A 13,224-nucleotide genomic window follows, 5' to 3' on the forward strand; every position below is an offset into this window, starting at 1 on the left:
TGGTTACAATACCATAAGTTATGTTGTCACGGAGAAATAGACTCCAACACCTAGTGATGGTCAGTATTATTTACTGTTTATTACATAAAAACCATAGATTATATCATGTATATATTTGTCCTTCAAGGACAACTGAGTACAACTTCATTATCAACAGAGTAGACATAATTACATAAATGCAAATATTATTTTCACAGACGTGTAGGTTATACTTCCTTTTAAACAAATACTTATAAATATTTACTCTAAAATATGATATCATGATTGATTTTAAAAAAAACATGGTTAATTTTTGCACAAATAGCTGTTTAATTTTGATAAATCAAGTCATTTTTACAACTTTGTGTTGTTAATGATAAAATTGAGAATGGTGCATTTATTCGAAGAAACTTTATAAAAGAAATTAAAGGAAAAATTTCAAATTCAAAATAATGAATGTAGCCCATTTTTTATCCTCATTAATCTGCGAAAACGGTAAGTTACAAAAATATATTGCTGGATAACTGACCTAGGTCCGCTTGTTAACTAGCGGACTTCAATGTAAACATGGTAAACCTCCAAAAAATTCCGTAATGATTGAAAACCATACATTCGATTTAAAAATAAATAATTGTGTTTGTCGGTCACTTTATTTCCATGTTTAAGCCTTGGAAACCGTAAGTAACCAAAAATCTCATAACAAAATGACTGCCGGAATTTTTCTACGGTATTCTCAGACACTACCATACCATTATACGTCCAGATATTAAAATATCCTGATCAATCTAGTGATAATCCTGTGGTTTAAAGGTTTCGCTACTCTTTTTTTCTGATTTTTTTTTTAGATATTCACTACTTTTCTGTTCATAACTTCATTACATACACAATAAAAAAAAGTCATATTTGAAAATCTTATAAAATCCTTGTTATTTTTTCATAGTTTTGGAAGGAAAAAGATGCCATTGGTAAATTTATGAAAAATTCAGAGAGAATCATTACCTGCCAAACTTCAGATGGCTTTTATCTCGAAAACAAGTACATGGATACCTACTTTTTTCTGCTTTTTTTAGTTCCGTTACTTATATAAATTCAAACAGTCTTTTAAAAGGCTCGTTATTTTGAAACAGAGCAGTTTACATCATTAACATATCATGGTGTTGGGAGAAGACTTCAAATTGTGATTATCTTATGGCCTATCCCTTTTGCATCTTTTAGCAAATATAAATACTAATAACATGGTGTTACAGATATACGTCAATTATTCCAGATATACACCATGAACATATGCCACAACTATCGCTGCACCATTCTTGTAAGTGTAAGATGCGAAATTGTCTGTTTGTTGGTTCCATATACATCTGCTAGATACATTAACTCCCTGATCTTTTTTCTCCATGATAATAACATTACACACGAGTTTATACCTCGGGAAATCTAGTTCTTTCACTTTCTCGTTTATCTTCTCCGATAAATCTCTTACTAAGAGTTTACTTCGGATATGGTTATACTGATCTAGTCCTGGATGGTTTTCAATCACGTTTTTCATGACGAGTTCTACTTTCTGCGGAGAGAAGTGTTTCCCTTCCGCCGGTTCTAGTCTATACGTATTTTCGCACTTCGGTGTTAGTTTCGGAGACCTTTTAGCTGCTCTCTGTTTTGCTAGTCTTTGCCATGCTTTGGTTGCTGCAACTATTCGAAAGAAATTTATACCCGTCTTTGGCGGTGCCATGGAAACTGATTTCTGAGATTTTGTATCACTTGATGACGGATGTCTTCTTCTCTTTGGAACAGCATCGCCACTTTTGATTGAGGCGTTCTTAAAAAAAAAAGAAAAACGTATATTCTAATGTTTGTTGCATATATAAAGGTATAATAAGCTTAAAAATTACAAATAAATAATCATTTTAACCCCCCCCCCCCCTGAAAATCAAATGGTCGTCCACGTAGATGAAGAAACATATTCTAAAAATCCTGGTATTTATCAAGTAATTTTAATTATAGATTCAGAGGAAGAAAAAGAAAGAGAATTAAAATTGACTGGGTTTTTTCAATAAGTTTTTTTCTTTTTTTTTCTTTTTTAAGTTATTTTGTGTTTCAGATTTTTTATTGAATTGTCTTCAGTTTTTCAACTTATTTTCCCTTATTATATGTGTTCCTTCTATCTTTCGCAATCTGAGATTAACTTTTGTTTATGTTTTAAAACAAGGAATTATTGATGGCAATGTTAAAGAAATCTCAATACGAACTCTAAAATTCATGGCAAAGTTCCTTGAAGAAATCGAATCTCTGTCTATTTTGTGATAAAAAAGGGGGAAAAATAAAGAGACAATCAAATGTCATTAGTCAAAAACAAGTCGATCGTGTGTTGAATACCATGGCAAAAAAAAAACGAAACATGAGACAGACATGAATACATTTTACGCGTAAACATTTTCCTATCTGTAAAAAACACAAATTCAGATAGAAAAGCTAGTATTAAGATTTTAACCAATAAATATTCTTGTCTCGTCTTGTATTGTCTAGCTTGTCTTGAGAGCAAATTCAAAACTATAACGACGGTTGAAAGTGTGTAACAGTAACAACAAGATATACTTACCCCAATAGTGAACCGTCTAAACATGATATACAAAGACATTTTAATACACTAAATTTATTTGTAGTTCAAGTCATATAAAGAGTTAACAGTAATAAATTTAACATATTATCTACACCTATTGTTTATCTATCACCTGTCTTTACCTCTTTAATGACTGTGGACGAGTTTGATGTTCCCGTGGCTTTTAATTTGGGTTGTACTCGATCATGTTCGATCAAAGCTTGCATCGTTAACTTCTCATTCGCCATACCTACAATTCAAATACTTGTATGAGGCCCCTCATAGAGGTGTCCACGTAATCACATAATCACAAATTATGGCCAATTTAATCACATAATCATTAACTATTTTTTAAACAAGATAATAAAAAAATAAAAAATACAGTCCTAGATTATCAAATAATCAAATAATCATGAAATATTTGGTCTGGTTATCAAATAATCACTAACCAAATCGGTCATGTAATCACATAATCAAAAACCCCATGAGGAGGCTCGAGTATGGATAATAAATTTTCGGTTGTAACATATTGTACAATGTCGTATTTTCAACATTTTACTATGGGCTTGTAGCAACCTGAAAATTGACAAAGATTACCATTGTATTTGTTTTTGCATATTATGCCTCGTTCACACGTACATTAATGCTGCGTTCACACGTAATTCGAATTCGATTCGCATTAACTAATTCGAATTAGTTTAATTCGCATTCGAAACGTTTTACGTCCAAACGTAAATTCTAATTCGAAGTGCAATGCGCGTCAAATTCGCTTTACTGTCCGAAAGACGTGAACTTTTAATTCGTATTAACAAAAACGCATTTCTAATGCGAATTGGATAATGCGATTTAGCCAGTTCGAATCAATTCGAATTAAAAAAAGAAGAGAGTGTGAACGCGATTAGCGAATTCGATTCGCATTCGATTCGAATTCAATTCGAATTAATGCCTAGTTCACACGTACATTTAATTCGAATTGAATTCGAATCGAATTCGATTCGAATTCGCTAATCGCGTTCACACGCTCTTCCTTTTTAATTCGAATTGATTCGAATTGGCTAATTCGCATTAACCAATTCGCATTAGAAATCCGTTTTTGTTGATACGAATTAAACGTTAACGTCGTTCGGACAGTAAAGCAGATTTGACGCGTATTGCAATTCGAATTAGAATTAACGTTTGGACGTAAAACGATTCGAATGCGAATTAAACTAATTCGAATTAGTTAATGCGATCGAATCGAATTCGAATTACATGTGAACGCAGCATAAATGTACGTGTGAACGAGGCATTAATTCAATTAAATTCGAATCGAATGCGAATCGAATTCGCTAATCGCATTCACACACTCATCTTGTTTTAATTCGAATCGAATTCGAATTGGCTAATTCGCATTATCCAATTCGCATTAGAAATGCGTTTTCGTTAATGCGAATTAGTTAATTCGTTTTAATTCGAATTAGACTGTTGTGTGGACACTTTTTAAATTGTAATTCGAATTAGATTATAATTAATTAATTGATAATGCGAATTAAAAGTTAACGTCGTTTGGACAGTAAAGCGAATTTGACGCGCATTGCAATTCGTATTAAAATTTACGTTCGGACGTAAAACGTTTCAAATGCAAATTAAACTAATTCGAATTAGTTAATGCGAATCGAATTCGATTTACGTGTAAACGCAGCATTATTGTCAGTCCGAGACTTAGCGAGTAAAAAGAAATTAAACATAATCAAAGGTTCCTTGCGGTAAATGTGTGTAGTATATCACTTTTGAGTAAAATTGAGGTAAAATGGATATATGATTAACATTCGGTCCTTAATTCGTGCTCCTTCGAAAATAACAGTTGTGACAATGTTCTCTGTATAATAATGGTAGTTAGATCTTGTTAATTTAAATTAGAAGCAAAATCTTTAAATCTTTAAAATTAAATATCGGAAGAAGGTGTTCTTGAAAAAACTAAAATATGACGAATCAGCTTTAGTCTACTGGTTATGCTTTATTTAGAGCTTACTGAATAGGGTAGATTAAACTATGACATATTGTGAATAAAAAATATGTATGGTATAACTCAACGCGACATAACCCAACGATGCTAATTACCAAAAAAAAAACACACAAAGAGAACAACACACATTTATATCAATTATTGAAGACCATACGTTAACTTCTGGATCCAGGTCTTTGTTTGATGTTGTTTTTGCGGTTTTGTTTGTTTGTTTGTTTCCATGTTTTTCGTTTATTTAGAACCAAAATACACCCCTCTCCTCAAAAGAATTGCGTATCGAAAAATTCTCGTATACCCACATCACCAAGATTTATATATTTCTTTTATATATAAGTTATGTAATTACACCGTTCTATAATTTGCGGACCATTCATAAATTTCTCGTTGTTGTTTAACCCAGATCTGGTTTGATCAATTTTATGTGTTTGTATAGAAATATTTAATATCAGATGTAAATCACATCAGATTTTAGAACTTTTAGAATACTTTAAACAGAATATAAATTCATTTGTTACAAATTTATAACATGTTTCTCGACTTATAGGAATAATATTTCAATTTTTCATAAGTGTTTACAAAATGAAATGACATTTCATTACACAAAACATCTATTGATCTTCATTTAACACTTTCGTGAGCAACATAATGATAAGATAAGTTATCAAATATCTTAATCTCAGTTTCAACATGTTTCCAATCAGAGTAAAGTTTAAACCATCACCACGAAATGATTTTTAAATAAAACAACGATTAAAGTTATTAAATTTCATTCTGAAGAGTTTACTTAGACCAGTACTTCCCTACGTACGACGTGATTGATCGTTAAATAATCTCACCCATTTCAAATTCTTTAAAATATTTAAATTCAATTCGTTGCAGCACGGCAAAATATGATAATTTCACACTGTTGAAATTTTTCCATCTTTTTAATGGGTTTGAAATTCGAAATAAGACCCAATAGTAATTTCCTGTGAAGGAATGGCAGTTTAAAGATAGATTTATAGATTTTGTATATCTACTACGATTGTTTAAATCTTTAGTTTTTATCACTTTAATATAAACACTCTATTTGTGGATGAAAAACAGAGAGGGGGCGGGGGGGGGGGGGGGGGGGGGGGGGGGGGCAGGGAGTCGGTCTTTCCTTTTTGCTTAGTGACTCATACTATGTCCAGGACTCGAACTTATATTTAAATATATAAGGGATGGACCTTGTGATTTTACAGGGTTCGATATGATAAGGGACGACCAATTCTATCGTTGTGTGTGGGGTAGAAGGGTTTTGAAAAGGAATAATCTGGCCTGTTAAGTACTGAAAATGAATAATCTTGACCAAGACAGGATAAAAATGAATATTCTGCAACATTAAATGCAGCCATTTGCAGGAAATAGTTGTGTACAAATAGAAAATAAACTTTCGAGCAGCAAAAAAACAATATACTAGTAAATAAGCGAGTCTTGTAAAAGGTGAAAATCAATATTCCGTTAGAAAAAAAACTCTCCTCCCACCGAAGAATTCCCTCAAGTTGATATGTGCAGATTATAAAATGAGGACTAAAGATGTGTAATACTTTGTATTATCTGCTTTGATTGGACTTATAATTTTCGAATGCCCACTTAGTATTTTCTCTGGTATTCCTCTATTTTACAACATGTTTGGCTGTAAACGAAAGACATAGCACTAATAGTAATATAACCTAATGAGTAGAGAAGAGGCGTCATGCAACCCTAAGAGAAAAAGTTGCCAATTATGCTCGTTATGCCCTGTAAATATAAAAATAAGAAGATGTGGTATGATTGCTAATGAGACAACTCTCCACAAGAGACCAAATGACACAGAAATTAACAACTATAGGTCACCGTACGGTCTTCAACAATGAGCAAAGCCGTTACCACATAGTCAGCTATAAAAGGCCCCGAAATGACAAATGACAAATGTAAAACAATTCAAACGAGAAAACTAACGGCCTAATTTATGTACAAAATAATGAACGAAAAACAAATATGTTACACAGCAACAAACGACAACCACTGAATTACAGGCTCCTGACTTTAAGACGTTTTATACAATGATAGTCCGAACAGAAATTCAGCGAACGTAGCCTATTGATATGTTTGCCTCGGAAATTAACCTGTATAGTATCACCTGGGCATTCGTGTTTCAATTTGTTATCCGTCAATATCGTAACAGTACGCCATTACTTTGATTAAAAACAACCATCTCGACCGTTGAAAGTACTCGTATAATTTCTGGCTGATATTTAATATCAAATTACAGTTTTAAATAACAATCTATTTCTATCATCTGTACTTAAAGTTTTATACCAGGAAAAGGTTGAAGGTTTTCGATTTATAAATGAAAATCTTGTCAATACCTCGAGGACTTTTAAAACCAAAATTAGTAACAGTTTAAACGAATTGTAAAGCATTTAATTGCTCATAATTTTGACAGTAACCTGTTCAACTGTATTTGTCTATTGTTGACAATATCTGCACATTTACAGTTCGATGTATGGTAGAGACATCTCGCTCGCTCCCGTATTAGAGAACTCAAGGTGATATTATTCTATGACATATGGTCTAGATAAGCAATCGTTTGTGCGACGTAAAATTGGTTTAATCCCATCACATTTTGTGTCTGTGTTTAATTTCCTGCTTTAGATATATTTTGAAATTTCCAACTTTCAAGTTGGAAATATAAGACCTGTTCTAGAAGTTTTGCTATATTTGGACCATGTGTTGTTGTTCTTTGACATTGTTGGTACGTCTATTCTGAGGGTGTTAATGTTTCGTTTATCTTCACGTCGTTTGGTTTTCGGTGAATTATGGAGTGATTGCATGACAGTCAAAACACATTTCCTTTTATATAATTTGAAAGGGCTTCTCAACGACTGTGAAATTACACAGGAGGGAAATAGTTCCATTCTTTGTGCATGTGTGTGTGTTGTTGTTGTTGTTTTGGTTTTTTTTTAAATATTTTGTGCGTCATGTCAATACGTTTCATGATAACTGAATAAAAAGATGCGAGGGCTGACGAATATGATAAAATATTTCAAATGTATCGTATAAAGGCAAGCAAATTACTTGATCATTCTATCCGTGAGGGCTCCTCACGTCATACACAAATCTCCAAACTGTCTAATAATGTTTGAAAGAATTTTTCCAAATCAAATCTTAGCTAGTAATACGAATTGTCGTTTGAATTTTCTTTTTGAAATATGTGTATTTTTACAGCTGACATCAAAAATAAAAATCCTAAATGAAACTCCCACTGAGACCTGAGTGATATAATAAGTTTCAGCAGACGAATATTATGTGTTTCAGGAGGTTAAATTTTGCGAATCGATCTCCCATTAAGAGAGTGAGCGATGCCATTTGTTTCGATTGGCACGGTGATGTTAAGTTTCCGCGAAAACAGTTAGCGATATGATATGTTCCGACAGTGTAAGCTGAATGATCATGTTAGAATACTCATGCTGAAACTGTGAGTGATATCATATGAGTTCCGATAGGATAAACTGGCCGATGTTATATCACTATAGTACTGTGGGTGATAGGGGTAAGTTGGTCGATGTTATATCACTATAGTACTGTGGGTGATAGGGGTAAGTTGGCCGATATTATATCACTATAGTACTGTGGGTGATAGGGGTAAGTTGGTCGATGTTATATCACTATAGTACTGTTGGTGATAGGATAAACTGGCCGATGTTATATCACTATAGTACTGTGGGTGATAGGGGTAAGTTGGTCGATGTTATATCACTATAGTACTGTGGGTGATAGGATAAACTGGCCGATGTTATATCACTATAGTACTGTGGGTGATAGGGGTAAGTTGGCCGATATTATATCACTATAGTACTGTGGGTGATAGGGGTAAGTTGATCGATGTTATATCACTATAGTACTGTGGCTGATAGGGGTAAGTTGGTCGATGTTATATCACTATAGTACTGTGGGTGATAGGGGTAAGTTGGTCGATGTTATATCACTATAGCACTGTGGGTGATAGGGGTAAGTTGGTCGATGTTATATCACTATAGTACTGTGGGTGATAGGATAAACTGGCCGATGTTATATCACTATAGTACTGTGGGTGATAGGGGTAAGTTGGCCGATATTATATCACTATAGTACTGTGGGTGATAGGGGTAAGTTGGCCGATATTATATCATTATAGTACTGTGGGTGATAGGGGTAAGTTGGCCGATATTATATCACTATAGTACTGTGGGTGATAGGGGTAAGTTGGTCGATGTTATATCACTATAGTACTGTGGGTGATAGGATAAACTGGCCGATGTTATATCACTATAGTACTGTGGCTGATAGGGGTAAGTTGGTCGATGTTATATCACTATAGTACTGTGGCTGATAGGGGTAAGTTGATCGATGTTATATCACTATAGTACTGTGGCTGATAGGGGTAAGTTGATCGATGTTATATCACTATAGTACTGTGGCTGATAGGGGTAAGTTGGTCGATGTTATATCACTATAGTACTGTGGCTGATAGGGGTAAGTTGATCGATGTTATATCACTATAGTACTGTGGCTGATAGGGGTAAGTTGGTCGATGTTATATCACTATAGTACTGTGGGTGATAGGGGTAAGTTGGTCGATGTTATATCACTATAGTACTGTGGGTGATAGGGGTAAGTTGGTCGATGTTATATCACTATAGTACTGTGGCTGATAGGGGTAAGTTAGCCGATATTAACTCACTCTAAGACTGAGTGATAACAGGTGTTACAGAGGGCCAAGTATATCATGTTTCATGTACGACACCCGTATTTATATCCAGAAGTCTACTTCAATAACAGTTTACTTAACTATCTTATATATTCATATAAAAATAAGAATATGTGGTATGATTCCCAATGAGACAACTATCCACCAAAGTTCAAATGCAGTGGATGTAAGCAATTATAGGCAACCGTACGCGTTCAACAATGAGAAAAACCCATACCGTATAGTCAGCTATAAAAGGCCCTGACATGAAAAAATTTGAAACAATTCAATTGAGAATACTAACGGCCTAATTTATAACAAACAATTTACGAAAAACAAATTTGTTAGACATGAACCAAAGACAACCACTGAATTACAGGCTCCTGGCTTGGGACAGGCACATAAAGAATGTGGCTGTGTTAAGCATGTTTGATGGCGCCAACCCTCCCCTAACCTGGGTGTAACAGTACAACTTAAAAACAAACTTTAAAAATCAGTTGGAAATGGCTTTACTCATCAGAACGATACAAAGCAAAAAAACATCTAAAAAAAAAACACACACAGATCGGACGTGGCGGGGTGTTTATATATCCCTGAAAACAAAAAAAAGACAAATGTATCCACTTACGTATCTTTTGCGTTTTTTTGTTTGTTTTTGTTTTTTTTTTGTATTTATTTTGTTGTACTTTTCCAAAATGCACAATATAAACGCCCATTTGAGGAATTCAAATTGCAAATCGGAGGCGACATGTTGACGGCTTCTGAATATTTCATTCAAATACTAATTTATACTAAATCAAATAAAAAATAAAGTAAATGTATATATGTTCTTACCTGTTTAATATGAGCGTTTAATTTATTAGTAAATAAAATTCCGATCCGAATCTGTTTAAAATTGACCTCAAATTTACAACTATATAACGAAAATAAACTACTCCATACAATTATGTAGTAAATTTCCGTCAAACACTTAAAATACAATATTATTTCAGTTTTATACCCCCTTTACTTAGCAATACCTAGCATTAAATTACCACTTTAAAACGTGTCCCATTATCAAATATCGACGTGATGTTCCGTCAAAGTTTAAATTCTACCCAATCAACCGTTCAACAAAAATGAATAAATTTCTGATAACATTTTCTCCCTATTTCACTTGGTCGAATTAAGTTTGTATGATAAGTAAGATAAATGTATGTTTATCAATAAAGTTAATGTAGTCTTCCTTATAGTGGTGTCCTTTTTATGTTAGTTTTGATGGAATGAATCTATTGAAATGAATAACAATTATATCTTTTCAAATTAGTCTTTCAAAAATATCGAATTATACAGTACATTCGAACGTAAATCCTATCACACTTGGATTTCTTTCTGACATCTTTTATGATTTTAACAAATATATCTCGTTTCCTATTGATTCTATATTCTGATCACAGCGTTATCTAGTGTTACTGAATATTAACACAGCAGTCACCAAAGAATTCTTCTTCGACTAATCTTTAAAGCTTGAACAATAAATTAATGCCAGTGAAAAACAAGAATGTATTCCACCCGAGTTAACACGTAGCTAGGAAAAAAGAATTCCTTTTCCAATAGTATATTTCTTTTGAAGGTATATACAATTTTGAAGTCAAAATTACTAAAAATAAGCTTGTCATTGGCCACTTTGTGTTATGTATTATGGTTTGATTTATATATCATAAAATTGAGAATGGAAACGGGGAATGCGTCAAAGAGACAACAACCCGACCATAGAGCATAAAACAGCACAAGGCCACCAATGGGTCTTCAACACAGAGAGAAAATCCCGCTTCATGTTTGTATTTCGCATTGTTATTTGTTGTTTTTCACATTTCAGATCGTTAGTTTTCTTGTTTGAATGGTTTTCCGTTTGTCATTTCGGAGTGTTTTAAAGCTGACTATGCGGTATGGGTTTTGTTCATTGTTGAAGGCCGTACGGTGACATATAGTTGATAACTTCTATGTGATTTGGTCTCTGGTTGAGAGTTGTCTCATTGGCAATTATACCACATCTTCTGATTTTCATATTGATGTGTTGGACTGACATCATATTCCAAGCTTATGTTTATAGACAAAAGGACCCCCTCCAGATAAAAGTCCAACATAGGACTGACTTAAGCCCCTCTCAACACACACACTTTTAAAAAATACTCAATATTCTTAATATGTTCTATATATTAAAGTATATTCATAAGATTGTTTCTAAAGTATATCCCGAAGGCAAACAGTCACGAGTATAGTATGTTGTATATCCTGCCCAGTTTTTTTGCTTCCTGTTAGCTTTTTTGTGTATTAGCACTGGCGTATGAGAAAGGGGACAAAGGATGCAACCCCCCCCCCCCCCCACACACACACACACACACTTTCAAAAGTGGGATTTTAATTTTATTTTACTTACAGAAGTTTTGCAATAATCTCCTCACTCCTAGCTCGTCTCCCCGCCCCCCACACACACACTTTTCAGTCTTCTCTTACACCACTGATTAAGTTATGGCCAACATCAAGTACGGTTTAAACAATCAGAGGAAAAAATGGTTTCTAACGTTTAAGGTTTTTTAAGTGCATATAAAGTACCCTGTATCCTTGTAAATATATATAGATATAGCCGACAAAAGATTTTAATAATTTGTACTATATTATATATCCCTCGAAATGAAAGAATTGTAAAGAATTTTAACTTAAATTGCATAAGACTGCAAAATTCGATAATTAAAATGTCAACTTTTAAGGCTTTTCAATTTAAAAGTAAACATTTCTTGAGTAAATAAAAAGATTATCAAATGACATTAATTAAATCTGATCATAGTTTTATTCATAATGGAAAAAATAAAAGCAAAGTAATTTTTGACACTTGAACAAAATGATGTTCTATCTTGTCAAAGTAAATTAACTTGAAAAACACCCACACATCAATATTTACATTTCGTTATTTGGTTATGTGCATTATGCTTTCAGGACTTGTTCTCCCCTTTCTTTTTAATTTCACCGTATTCTGCACAGGAATGACTGCTAACAACATTTCAAAAATAATCCATTTATGATATTAAACAATTGATTATGATTTTTGTGTCCCTCTGCAGTTAAAGTTGCTTTCAATTGTAAATAAAAACTTGACAAGGTACAGTGCGATCAATGTTAACTTCATTCTAAAACTGGAGCGCGGGAGGTCGTGAGATCCCAGGCGGTTCAAATCAATGGATCTAAATTTGGCATCTACTTCTTCGCCGATAGGCACGCAATTTTTAGGAAAGACATCCAAAAGTCAGAATGCATGTGATATTTGTCACTGGACGTATAATACCAATGATCATCTATCCCAAACTGTTTTAAGAACAATTAATTCATGCTGTGCTTAGCCATTAAAAACTGTACTGAAGTCCACTGTAAAACAGCGTCGTGTTTGTTCTTTCTTTTTGGAAGTTCTACAAACAATGTTTTTTTTATAAATATTCTGGAATATCCAATCAAACAAATGCTTTGGCCAAAATTTAGTTAAAAACTGCATTTTTTGGTCGATTTAAGAAATTTAGAATATATATCTCATAATTTACAAAAGATAATCGCAAAAATGACAAGATTTCAAAAAGATAGAATATGCCAGACGGAAAATTCACATCATAAGCAATCATATACAAGGTATGAAACATCCCCCTTCCAACAAATGGAAAAGAATTTGAGTTTCAGTATCAATAAGTAGTATTCCAAGCTTGGTACTTGTCTCTATCCTTTTAAAGACTATCAAATTGAATCCGTATTTTGGATTGTTAATGCATAACAAGAGGCGCATATCAGAGTCTGAATTGCTCACCTAACTAACTAAATTAGAGGGGGTGTTTGAAGACATTGACTATCCATGAGGGTTGCTCACCTTGCAAAATCATAACTGGTATT

General features: G+C 33.3%; 1 long non-coding RNA gene across 2 annotated transcripts; it reads right to left on the minus strand.

Moving 5' to 3' along the window:
• Nucleotides 1-1,646: 1,646 nt before the first annotated feature.
• Nucleotides 1,647-10,506, minus strand: LOC127736769 (uncharacterized). 2 transcript variants are annotated; one of them, XR_007999174.1, is made up of 3 exons: nucleotides 10,347-10,506; nucleotides 2,719-2,825; nucleotides 1,647-1,795 (listed from the first exon to the last, which is right to left on the minus strand). It is a non-coding gene; the product is annotated as an uncharacterized LOC127736769 (long non-coding RNA). The 2 variants fall into 2 exon arrangements; XR_007999173.1 differs by lacking the exon at nucleotides 10,347-10,506 and adding an exon at nucleotides 10,147-10,325.
• Nucleotides 10,507-13,224: the final 2,718 nt, after the last annotated feature.

The sequence above is a fragment of the Mytilus californianus genome, unplaced genomic scaffold (genome assembly GCF_021869535.1).
Source record: "Mytilus californianus isolate M0D057914Y unplaced genomic scaffold, xbMytCali1.0.p SCAF_36, whole genome shotgun sequence".
Taxonomy (NCBI): domain Eukaryota; kingdom Metazoa; phylum Mollusca; class Bivalvia; order Mytilida; family Mytilidae; genus Mytilus; species Mytilus californianus.